We start from the raw sequence: 12,742 nt of genomic DNA, 5'->3' as shown, positions 1-12,742 counted from the left end.
TCCGACAAAAAGTTGTGCTCCTCCCCCCCCCCCGCGTTGCTTTTTTTGCTTCTGACACGCAACTACAACAACAACAACAAAAGCTTTATTTTCATGACCATAAAGGTATTATAGTATTGCAAAAGCTTCTAATCTAACTTTATTTACTTTAGAGCGGTTTTCACTTGACTGTCGAAAGTAATTGAGGAATTGGTTTGGTTTTGGTTTTACTACGCCCTTTGGTTGGCTAGTGTATTTACTTTGGTTTTGGTTTTACGACAGTCAAGTGAAAACCGCTCTAATTCAACTAATTATTGTAAAACATTACAAAACATTACAGTTCTCATTCATTCATTGATATTAATTTATTTGTTAATTCAAAGCATTACGAGATAAATAAAAGTAATTAATTGACAGTTAATTAAATAGTCAGAAGAATCCATGAAATGAGATATTTTAGTTGATTTTCTCTTTTGGAGAAAAATACGTCTCTAATCTGAGAATAGGCCTTACAATTTAGTAAGAAATGATTTTCATCCTCAATTTTGTAACTGTTACAAAAGGAACATATCCTTTCATTGCGAGGGATTTTTTTTGTATCTACCCGTTTCAATTCTAAGTTGATGACTACTTATTGTAATTTTAAGAAGAGCTTTTCTTGACGCGGGGTTTTTTCTTGTTAAATCTAGGTACGGTGAGGGGCTACAGTCCTTTTTAATTGTACAATAAACTGAAACTGAGTTTTTGTAATTGTTGAGGGGTCTGGTTCTAGTAAGAAACGTATTTATTTTTCATTACACCGACATACCGTTTAACTTTAGAGTCATTCAATGAATGATACAAGAAAAGTCACAGTTTAGATCGTAGTAGTCAACCATCTTCATGAGATTAGAGTAAAAACTATTTTCCCCGCTATAATTAAGGGTCAACTGAAATTTTTAAGGCTTGTTTAACTATAGAATCTTCATCTTTATCTTTAAAGTAGCTGAAGTAATTTAGAATCTTTTATTTATATCAATGATCTTGGGGAATTTACCGAGTTCAGCTCTACATGCAATGTCAGAGCGTTTACAGAGTTGTAAATGGGTTTTCTTGCAGAACTGTCCCAGGACTTAAAATCTGATTTAACAAAAGCACTCCAAACTTCACTGTTGTAGAGTAAAATTTGTGAAATCATTGAGTTCAAAATTTTACATGCAAGTGAGGGCTTAAGGCCGTTGAGATCTGTGTACCGTCTTAAGCTGCAGAACGCGGCACGATAATATATTAATAAGTACTTAAGTCGTCTGGCGGCGATGGTTTTCCAGAGGAGATTGTTTCCCATATGTCATATTGTCTTTGGATATTCTCGGTCAACACTGCCTCCTAACAGCAAAAAAGGTCTTAGCTTATAGATGATTGCTTACAATAAATTAAGACGAAAATGAGCAAAAGATTACCTTTACATTAAATCTATAGTGTACCAAACCTCAAAAAACCCAATGAGATCACGCATTTATCTTTCAAATAAATATCTGGGGGAAATCGTGTTCAGTTGATTAATTACCCCTTAACGGGTTGTTGGCCACTATTTTCTCCGGAATCGTTTGCTATACATGGATAAACGAGAAACGAGGGCTGCACCCCGAGAACAGAAAAGAGCCTCTCCCGTCGAGCGCCTTGACGCATGCGCGTGGTCATTTTTTTGTCTCGAGCGTTTCGCCAAACGCTCGACGAACTTAGAGAAAAGAGAGACTGCTGCTACTGCTGCTGCGTAGTTTTCCTCTATTTCTCCCGCTTCCTGCCCTTTAAGATCTCTAATCCCAGGCTGTTTACTCGGCTATTTGGAGCAACCTTTGATACGGGGCAACTTGATTAAAGTTTTAGCAACTCATGAGAATAACAAAGTTTTCTAATACTGTGTAAACCTCGTCGTGTGGAGTCGCCATGCGGCGAGTGGGGTCTGAGGTCAATGATTTCCAAATAAGACCACGCTTTCAAAAATTCCAACTCCGACTTCTCTGCTTCGAATGAAACGACCCTATCAGAACAGAAGAATGCACGTGCACAATGAAAACTAAAGAGAAAAACGATCTTCAGTGATCTGAGACGGTTTTCGTCTCACAACGTTCAGTGTGATCGTTCTGTTTACACAAATGACACTGAACAATTTACGGTCTGCTCAATAGGCGTAAGGTAAAAATACAGTTTTAATTTCTAGAATAAGAAGAGAAAGACATTGTTATATGGAAGGCTTAAATTGTTCAGTGTCCCTTTGACTTGAGTAAAAAGATATAGTGATCTAATTGTGTCGGAAAAAAATTCCACTACACAGTCGCTGTGCATTTAAACGCCACCCACCGTAGATGAGTTAAATAAAAAAAGCAGCTAAGAAAACCGTGACTAGTTTTTAAATTGCTCTTTCTCAAAACTAGTCTCTTTTGTTGTACAGAGATCGTTCTATTCAACGTATTTTATAAGATAATAAACTATTAATGTAAATTGCAAAGACTCATAAATCATCATGATTTCTAAATTGATAGGAAAACATTACATGCATCCCAACCGATAATACGACCATAAGTCACCTTATGTCAAAAAAGATAAAGTATTTGAGTTCTGATGATTGGTGTCGAGGGTTAGCATAATTTTTAACCCTTAAAAACAGAAGAGATCTATTTGCTTAGCCAAAACTGCCCTCCAACCAACATTTTGCTCAAAGTTCGAAGCAAATGTTATCTTTGGGTTGTGGGAGGGGGGGGGGGGGGGGGAGTGGGGGGAGGGGATTCAATCGAAATCAAATCAATCAATCAACTTCATTTAAACACGGTAAATGGCTCAGCAAGGTGGTTTTCAGACATGCCGTGTGATAATTACAATTTATAAACATTACGACTAGTGATTAACTAACATAATTAGCACAAGAATTGACAATTTTATCTGTTCCTATCGACTGTCATAAACGTAACTATCTAGCTTATATGGTAATCAAGACTAATAATAACGGTAAAAAAAACGACAACAAAAAAACAAAAAAACAATTAATAATTTGAAATACAATATAAGAGCAAGAAATGAATATTAAAGAAATAAGATAAAAACACAATAAAAAGTTATATCCTAAGATATGGCGAGTTTAAAGCTAGTAAGATCCCCCATCTCACGTGTTTTATTTGACAGTTGGTTCCAAGCCATTGCACCTCGATAAGAAAATGAACGCTTAAGAAAATTTGTTTTAGGTAGTGGTAGTTGGAGATCATAGTTAGAACCCCTCTAATTACTATACAGTCATGAATTTCAGGGGTTCTATGAAACCGCTCCTGATGTACGTCGGACAATTATTATTGAATATTTTAAAAATCGTGACTAATAAGTACCTTTTTCTTCTTTCTTCTAAGTTTGACCACTCTAAAGAATTTAGTACATCTGATGATCTGATAGAGTAATCAGCCCGAGTAATAATCCCTGCTGCTGTATTTTGCAACTTTTGAAATTTGTCAGCACGTGTTTTGGAGCAATCGCCCCATACAACATCATAATAGTCAAAGTAGGGCTGCACAAGTGAATAGTAAAAACAGTTTTAAGAGTCTCTTGATTATCAGTTAGTTTTCTAGCTAAATACAGCATTCGCAAGCCATTAGAGACTTTGGATGAAATATGTTTGATCTGATTATCCCAGGTTAGCATCTCATCAACATGAACCCCCAGTAACTAAGTGGAGGGTTTATGTTCAATAGGTCTATTATCCAACTCTAGATTCATGAACTTGGCATTTGCCAAATTTTGCCATGAGCCAGTTGTCATATAACTAGTTTTAGAAGTATTGCAACTCAATTTGTTTGTCTTAAGCCAATTATGTTCTGCAATTATGTCACTATTTAAAGAACATTCTATTGTGGATATTTCTTCATGAGCTGTAGTTATATATGTATCATCGGCAAACATACCAGGTGTTGTATGTCGTAGACATACAACATTCGTTCTGGGATTTTCTTGGTAGAAGATACTGCACTGACTAATAGCGAAAATATTTGCATATGTTTCATAGAAACAAGCCAATGTTTCCATAAAGAGCACTACGTTATTTTCTCATTTTTATTTCTTTCTTGTAAATAATGCACCTATCAATGTAAATCCCGTGGGGGGGGGGGGGGGGGGAGTGCGGGCAAGGGGAGGGGATTTGATGCCTGGGACTATCCCCGCTGTCGGGCTTTTGATCGTGTGAAGCGACCCCGGGGTCGGGACATTTGACTTTGACCGACAGAAGCCTGGTATCAATTCAGAAGCAGTTACCAAGTCCGTCCTTCGAGGCTTCCTGAAAGTCACGTTGTTGGAGAAAGGTATAAAGTTTTCATTTGTTTTAATCGCCATAATCCGATACTTTAAACTGTCATCTAAACAGATAATGTCTATTTTGAGGAAGTTTTTATCTTCAAGTTCCCATCTGATTTTAAACCTCGATTGAAATCGAATTCCACAATGAAAGTCAGAGGATTTTTTATGGGTCACTGATCCGACTTGTTCTTGTTCTGACATGTTGAGCAGATGTTATAAAGCATTTTACGTGTTATTAATATTATATAGCACGGTCAATCTTCCTGGAGTGATTTTGTTGTTCAAGATAAGATATGCTAGTGGAGAGAGAAAATACTTAATTACAGCGAGTAATTTAATGGAGCTTCCGTTAACCGTAAATAAAAGTAGTAACAACGTGTTTGAAATGTTCTTTTATTCGTTTTATATAGTATTATAGCATTGTTTGTTTAGATTTTTTCCCCTGGGGTGGGGGCTTTTTTGACACTTTTGATTGACCTTTCGTTTCCCACCCTGGGGAATTTGATCGAAAAATTTTAAAATTTGTCAAATCCCCACCCCTTGCCCGCACTCCCTCCCACGGGGTTTACATTGATAGGTGCATAAGTTCTCAAAATCTAAGTTAATACATTCTTGGTTTCTAAAGTAAACCAACCAGCAATTACAAAAGTCAGAAAATTATAGGCTGTTTTATTTGAAAAGTTAATCAGGTGTGTGCCTTGGCACCAGAGATACGTTTTTGGGGCTCTTTCGTTCTGAGATAGGACACAGTTTGCGTCGCAATTGGGTCTGGATTTTAGAAGGAGTAACTCTTCCCATTTATTCATCTTTTGAGCTGTGCCTTGATTAATTTATAGACTCTCTTGAGTTGTGAACGCCATTCGCATTCCAACTCTCGAATCTTTTAATTTTAGGAAAAAACTGGGATTAGTTCTGATTATCGAAAGCTTGGAAACATATGGATAAAATTACAGATTTAAAAGGGAAGGGAACTCTCCAGGTTCAAGGAATCATTCGTTTGAGGGGTTGGAGAATTCTACTGTACACTCAGAGTCTTATACTGAAAATACAGCAGCATAATAAGTAATGACTTAATACATGTGATGTAGTTCTACCAAATTTGCCCCCCCCCCCCCCACAGATTTTCGGGGGCTTCTCCCTGTCCGAAATACGACACCCGTCGTGGAGTAATTCTCTCTCTTCATGCTGGTATTCTGCCTTATCTTAGGATTCTAGGTTTTTTTTGCACAGTCTATTAATCGTCGGAACTCTATATGGTGGTTGAAAATCATAAAATATGGTTGAATAAAATTACAGATTTAAAAGGGAAAGGAACTCTTCAGGTTCAAGGAATCATTTGTTCGAGGGGTTGGAGAATTCTACTGTACACTCAGAGTCTTATACTGAAAATACAACAGTATAATAAGTAATGACTTATACTTGACAGTATAATAAGTAATGTGATGTAGTTCTACTGCATTTCCCTCCCCCAGGGAAAGGGCTGCTCCCTGTCCGTAATTCTCTCTCTTCATGCTGGTATGCTGCCTTTTAATTTCTTAGGATTCTAGTTTTTTTTTTGCCACAATCTATTAATCGTCGCAACATCTATATGGTGGTTGAAAATCAATGGGAGAGGATGTTGTTGTCTCGTTAGGTATGTAGACTGGTATCCTCAAATCTTTCTTTAGAGTGCCAGGGCTCTTATCGACATTTAGCTACTCTACCTAAACGAGCAAACCAAAAAATTAGCTCATGAGTTCATGAGCCGAACCTGATTCGAATTAAGGCCGACCCAAATTATTTAGACCAGCTGAACTGATTCAGACGCCGATCTTAATTGCAGCTGAACTAAGTTCAAAAGGTGAAAAATGCTCATTTCGGTCAAACTGCTTACAAAATACGTTATAATAGTCTCTGATCAAAGCCGTTCCAAAGTCGTTCCACAGCCGAAATGCCCGTTCCAAATTGAAACAGGCGTTTTTAATTCATTCAGACGCCGAACGTTCGGCCCATGAAAAGTTCGGCGCCTGAACCGGGCCTTACAAACACATCACAGTTGCTGTTTACGGTTAAGTCTTTTTTTGCCTGATCGGCTTCTCAATTTCAGCGAACCGCCGTAAGCACCGGTTTCGTACAGAAATGCCTTTGGAACCTTTGTATTCTCATCTTCGCAAAACTAAATGGAAATTTTGCATCTGACGCCCACCGTTATGCCGCCGTGAAGAGTATTCTAAGAGCTAATCTTCAAGAACACAACCTAAAACGAAGGCCTAATGATTCCATAATTGAAGCCTAACTTGAACAGACAAATTAACTCCTACGTTGCGAAACTTTTCCCATCGAGAATTATCTGAGGATATGACATGTGCGATTATATGCAGTGGACGGTATTTTCTTACCCTGATGATGCTCTCTAGAGTCGAATACGTTCGGATTTTCCTTTTTTAAATATATAAGTTTTAGCCTTGTCAGTAGTTCATTCTTTAAACCTAAGCGGGTTTCCTGGACAAAATAACATTCCAGTAATATTTCTGACGTTCACGGTTTTGTGAGTTTTAAAATAAAACCTTGATCCACGCCCAGATTGGTATTGTGCTTCACATTTTAGGGTTCAATTCTAATTTTCTGTCGAGCACGGCCCATCTGTACGCTTTCAGATATTTGAGTCCTCAGGAGGCAAAGGGAAAATCATTTTGGAGATTTAGAGGCTTTTTGACAGCTTATTGACAGTTTATTGACAGCTTATTCAGCTTCTTAGTAAGCCATATTTTATTACAAAGGTTAATTTCATTCAGCCTCTGTTTACTCTGGCACATCCTTGTGTTTTTACTAGCAGTCCTTTTATAGATATGTCATTTTACTGCAAGACTCTCTTACATTAAGTTTTTTTCTTGCAAATAAGCGGCTATCCTGGGATAACTACATTTTAATTGAGAAGAGGAAATCGCTGAATTCTAGCATTCTAGTAATTCATGCTGATCTAAGGGATAGAGTAAACTCAGATAATGCTACCTTGAAAACGGTGCGATATGGAGAGACAACCACACAGTCACGTAGCCTCTCTTGTTGGTACTTGAATCACCATGACAACAGGGGTTGATCTTTAAGGAAAGACGTCATCTGTTCTGTTGATGGGAGTCTGACCATTCATATTGGAGAAACGGTGTGGCGTGATACCTTTTAAGAACAAGGCAACACTGCACTTGTGGAAACAGGTTTCACTTTTGGTTTTAGTTTTGCTGGGTGCAGCTACGTGCGCTGAACGCAGGATCAAGACTTCCAAGGTACATTTACTTAATCTTAACCAAGGAGGGACTTAGTTTTAGTCAATGGCTTCCTAGTTTAACATCAGGAAACTATAGCTTACTGGGTAGCCATTCACTCAAGAAAGTTCAGGGAAAGAGCAAAAATAATCTAGATAACTAAGCTTCTGTGTGGGTACCCACGGACGTCGGTTTCGTCGCGCGTTTTCCATCAAATCGTTAGTTTTTCTGGCGAAATCGTGGCATGTCAAGAATTGCATGCTTTGTGCAACGTAACGCTGCTAACGAACTCCATTCAACCACTGCGACAAGGGAAACGAGAAAATAAGCGAAAAAAAAAAAAACATCTGAACGTGCAGCGCACTTTTTGCAAGTTTCGTTGCCGTCATTCCATGCACAACAAATGTTGTCAAACTTAATTGAAATGGCAATGCCATTGTCGCTTTAATCTCTAAGATGGTCACTTCATAAATGGTGGTCGTCGCGACTTCGATGTCGTCGGAAATACCCATACAGAGGCTCATATCTACAGTTTTCTAGAGATTTTTAGTTTCAGTCTGTGCGTGTTACTGCAATGCAAATACTTTCACGCTATTGTATGTAGCAAAGATTACTTGCATGTGGTAATAACAATCAAAGTAGCCAAATTTAGTAATCAAAGTTTTAGGACGAACACTTGCGCATTATTGTTACGACACAGTGAGTGACTCCAGTTTACGTGCACTGTTTCTGTTCCCTAAAAACTGAAATTTGAATTGCGTGTTTAAATAAGGTGCTAAATACTTAAGCTGGTTTAAAATTCTTTTTAACACTCCCCCGTGCTTCGTATTACGCATGTGCACAGCAATATCTCTTTTGAAGAATTATCCACCAAGGGTTAAAAGTTCATCTTATTATTTCAACATTGTTTTGTTCAAGTTAAGTAAATATTTTCGGACCACAAAACTGCTGGGTGATTGCAATGAACACTAAACAATAATAACTGATGTTTGTGGAGGTGGGGTGGGGTGGGGGGGGGGGGGGGGGGGAGTGCCTGAAAGTACCAGGCTAAAGTGCATCATCCTCTTTTCCACAGGCAGCTGAGGAGCTTTTGATAGATCTGGTCAAGTGAACTGGTCGAACTGATCATCATGCTAAGTTTATTAATGTTACTGCTGGCCATGATGACTTCTGTAACGGCAACTAGCGGCAACAAACAGTGCGCACAAACCACGGTACAGTTTTTTTAAACAACTTTTGAGCAACTTTCGCTACAAAAAGAAACTTTTGACTTTCTTTGACGAGCTTTTGGGCAACTTTTTGAGAAATTAAGGGATATTGTGGGGGAAATCTCGAGCAACATGCGGAAAGCTCTCAGGACGCCACGCCACTGACATTTGACTGAAGAAAGACGTGATGGTGGAGAGGTGAAGATAACACCTATTTAAGAAGCAGGCAGGAGAAGCGAACACATGAAAATGAAAAAAATGCCGCCTTTTCTGAATCTGAGACCTTAGGAAACTGAAATTTTCAGATAAAAATTAGCCCATTGTACAAGCATTTTTCTTATATGCGGAAAGCTCGAGCTGTTTCTACTAAAAGTACACATACCGGCATTTCTGCCTTTCAGTTTTTTGATCAATCAGTCGAAGGATAACAAGATATATTTTTTATAATTTTTACTATTTTCTTGTTTGAAACTAGCAATCTCCATCGTTTTGTTATGGTGGTTGTGGCATTCCCGGCATGCCCGGCAAGCATGGTACTCCTGGGGCACCAGGCCGCGACGGACGTGACGGACATGATGGCCATGATGGGGCTAAAGGCGATCAAGGATTGCAGCGAAAGACTGGACCTCAGGGACCTCCTGGTGATAAGGGACCTGCTGGTGTAAAGAGAGAGGAAGGGGCTAAAGGAGAAACTGGAGACCAGGGTCCTCCCGGTCAAAAATGGGAACTTAGCCCGATGCCGTTTAAGAATTGGAAAGAATGTGCCTGGAACAACTTGGATGATCAGAAGGACACTGGTCTGATCAAGGTGAGTCGTGCATTTGCGATTGATGGGCATAAAATTATCAAATTTATACACAACACAGAGCATGCAGCAGCCATTTTCCAAAAGGCTTTTTGCATACCAACGAATATCTAAAGGCTTGTGGCCGCGCACTCATTATAAAGCGACATTCTCTATATAGCAGCCTAGTTACACACGTAAGCTTGTACACTGAATTTTGTAGGCAGAATTTCGAGCGCGTAAGGTACTCGTTCCAGAATTGTCAATGGTATTCACTATTGGTCATTATCAAAACAAAACTTGAAGAAAAAAAATATATATATATATACTATATATATCGTGACGGGACGAATTATGGACAAAGTGGCTTAATTTCACTGTGATTAAATTTTAGTTCATATTCTTGAACCATAATTATAAATAGCTTTTGCAATACTAGTATGTACTTGTATGGTTCTGCAAATAAAGCTTGTAGTTGGCCCCGCCCCCCTACCGCTGGGCATTTGAACTTTTTAAGGCACGCCTGATCAAATTCTCCTTCTCTTCTCCGCAAAGGACCCCGCTGGGTATCCCGTTGTTCCCCGCGCGCTTCCTTTTTCTCTCTCCCCAGCTTCCCTACGATACAGAGAGGCCTTTGTGGAGGAAAGAGAAATTCTCCTTATACATTACGGCCTAATGTAGTAGTCAAATGACTCTCCCAAAGAAGAAATATTTTGAAGATTATATGTTGTTTGGAAGAAAGGTAAATGTTTCGGACGTCTAAAAGTAAGTCGGGCTTTTATCTTCCGGTCATGATAATATACTTTGTATTGATCAAACTTGGTGAACTTTATGATGTATCTGAACGGGAACCTGTCCCCTGAAGGAACCAAATTAGGGCCTTGGCTTTTTTTGATTATGATTAACGACCTTGTTGTCAAGAATGCACGCTTATGGAAATATGTAGATGATACCACTATCTCCGAAACAGTCGCGAAGGGGGAACTTATAATTAGCAACGCCCAACGTACTAAAGATAGAGTAGTGCAATGGTCAAAAACAGAGTCCAGAAATGCGAATATCCTTTACAAAATCCCAGCAAGAATTTGAGCCCATTCTCATTAACGGCGATGCTTTAGAAGCCGTAGACAGTGTAAAGTTATTGGGTCTCAATATTTCCAGTGATTTGACCTGGAATATCTATATTAATGAAACTGTTAAGAATGGCTCCAAGAGATTATATATTTTTTGGTACAACTTAAGAGAGCTAAGGTTACTCGCACTGATTTAGGGCTCTTCCACTCTAGTTGTATGAGATCAATTATGGACTATGCACTACCGGCCTTTCACTTCAGTTTGCCTAAATATTTTACGCAAGAATTGGAACCTGTACAGGAGAGAGCAATGTCCAATATTAGCTATCATGAGGCTCTTGTCATTATGAATTTTAAGAAAATAGCAACCCACCATGACGAAATATTTGAGTCACTTTTTCAAACAATTTTCAATGACAACAATCACCGTCTTTATAAGTTATTACCTGCACCGCACGAATCTACTTATTCAGTTAAGGCGTGCGCGATCTTTTAACATGCCACGTTTTAAAACTGACCTTTTTAAGAATAGCTTTATTATCTTTTCATGTCTTAAAGCAACTAACTTATAGGTTAAAGCTTTCAAATTTCGCAGCTTGTATTTCGATAACTTTTTTTGGCATCTCATCTCTTGTCAGCTTCTTTATTCCTTTTAATTAAGATAGATTAGTTAATGCTTAGATCTTTAATTCAATTTTTGTAACGTAAATACGCAATTCAGTTTTCGAACTGCTATGTATTTATGAATTAATAAACTTCAAACAAAAAAAGGGAGGGAAATTGGTGTCATGATAACAAAACAGCATACACTTAGCTTTTGAAGTAAAAAGCCATTCGTTTACAACAGATGTGTCTTAAACCTTTTCAAGTCTTCCATCTAATTAAGAGAAAGATCGCATCTACCGAGGATGTGAAATACTTTGTCAGACACCGGAGCTTAAAAAAAAGTTAAACTTGAGGCTTGCGATTCAATTCCCCACCCCCAGGCACAAGTGATGGTCAAATGCCCGGGTTTTGCCGGGGAATGTTAAGGTTCCGAATTGGTCGGCGCCAACGACTTCCAGCAACCAATAGGCGTGACATCTGGAAAGTCAAAGTTCTAGCTGAAAACAGTCTCTAACGTTGGATGAAGGGTTTGGGAGGTGGAGGGGAGGACAAGTAACGGGGGCACCGTTTCTACGGGGTACGTCGAAGAGGGCCAAATTAAAAACTTAAAGGTGCATGATCATCATGATGGTGGATCTACTCCTAGCCAGTAAAATCTTGTATAGCACAAAATTAAAAAAAATGCAAGGCTGACTACAGCAGTAGATTATATAAGTCCCTTTTTCCGAAAAGGGATAAATTCAGTCTCCCAGCTGTGAAGTTAGCCTTGACCTCTACATTCATGAACTGATTTATTTGTCTATCCACAACGACCACAATCAATATTGGGCACTAGGCAGTTGCTATTAGATCTAAGCTAGATCTAGGTTTTAGATGCAATGAAACATTAATCTGTTACTGAGCCTCTTCATTAATAGATTTTTTATCAAATTCTTTGTGTTTTTTGAAGGACTGTGTTTTCACCAAAAACTTTTCTGATACTGCCCTTCATGTTTACTGGACGGGTGCACTAAGGATTACAAGCTGCAATAGCTGCTGCAAACGTTGGTACTTCACTTTCAATGGCGCTGAGTGTTCTGCTCCTCTGCCGATTGACGGAGTTGTCTACATGGCGACGGGCGGTAATAAAAATCTCCACCGCGTCCGCCATATTGAGGGGCACTGTAATAACATCCACAAAGGAAAGGTTCGCGTGGGATTTTGGATCGGAAATTGCGCCTCACATGGAAACGCTGATGGCTACACAGGATAGAATTCAGTGTCCCGTATATTTGTTGAAGAAGTTCCTAAAGCTCAAGCTTAAAAGTGACTTTAGATTAAAGTGACTCATGAGATCATGAGTTATTATGAGTTCTTATACTACAGAAAGTAAAATTAGATAAAAGACTTTGAAAGAGAGTGAGTGATTTCGACCCCTACGTGGCTGGGTAGTCTGTTGATATTTTTATAATAGTTTTAGACAGTAGTGCTTCAGATTGTTAAAAACTATAACTCACAAGTCCGGGATTTCAAAACGATCTATTAACATATGATTAA

General features: G+C 38.6%; 1 protein-coding gene and 1 pseudogene across 1 annotated transcript in view; one reads left to right on the top strand and one right to left on the bottom strand.

The window, feature by feature from the left end:
* The window catches only part of LOC140937809 (zinc finger CCCH-type with G patch domain-containing protein-like), a 204,926-nt gene extending 194,049 nt beyond the window's left edge, over nt 1-10,877 (bottom strand). The window contains exon 1 of the mRNA XM_073387383.1: nt 10,866-10,877. The gene's annotated coding sequence lies outside the window, so the exon portion shown is untranslated. The remainder of the gene's footprint in view (nt 1-10,865) is intronic.
* LOC140937810 (collagen triple helix repeat-containing protein 1-like) lies at nt 8,609-12,742 on the top strand (annotated as a pseudogene).

The sequence above is a fragment of the Porites lutea genome, chromosome 5, assembly GCF_958299795.1.
Source record: "Porites lutea chromosome 5, jaPorLute2.1, whole genome shotgun sequence".
In the NCBI taxonomy this organism is placed as follows: Eukaryota; Metazoa; Cnidaria; class Anthozoa; order Scleractinia; family Poritidae; genus Porites; species Porites lutea.
The sequence above is the reverse complement of the archived record's forward strand: the minus strand, read 5'-3'. Positions and strand labels throughout refer to the sequence as shown.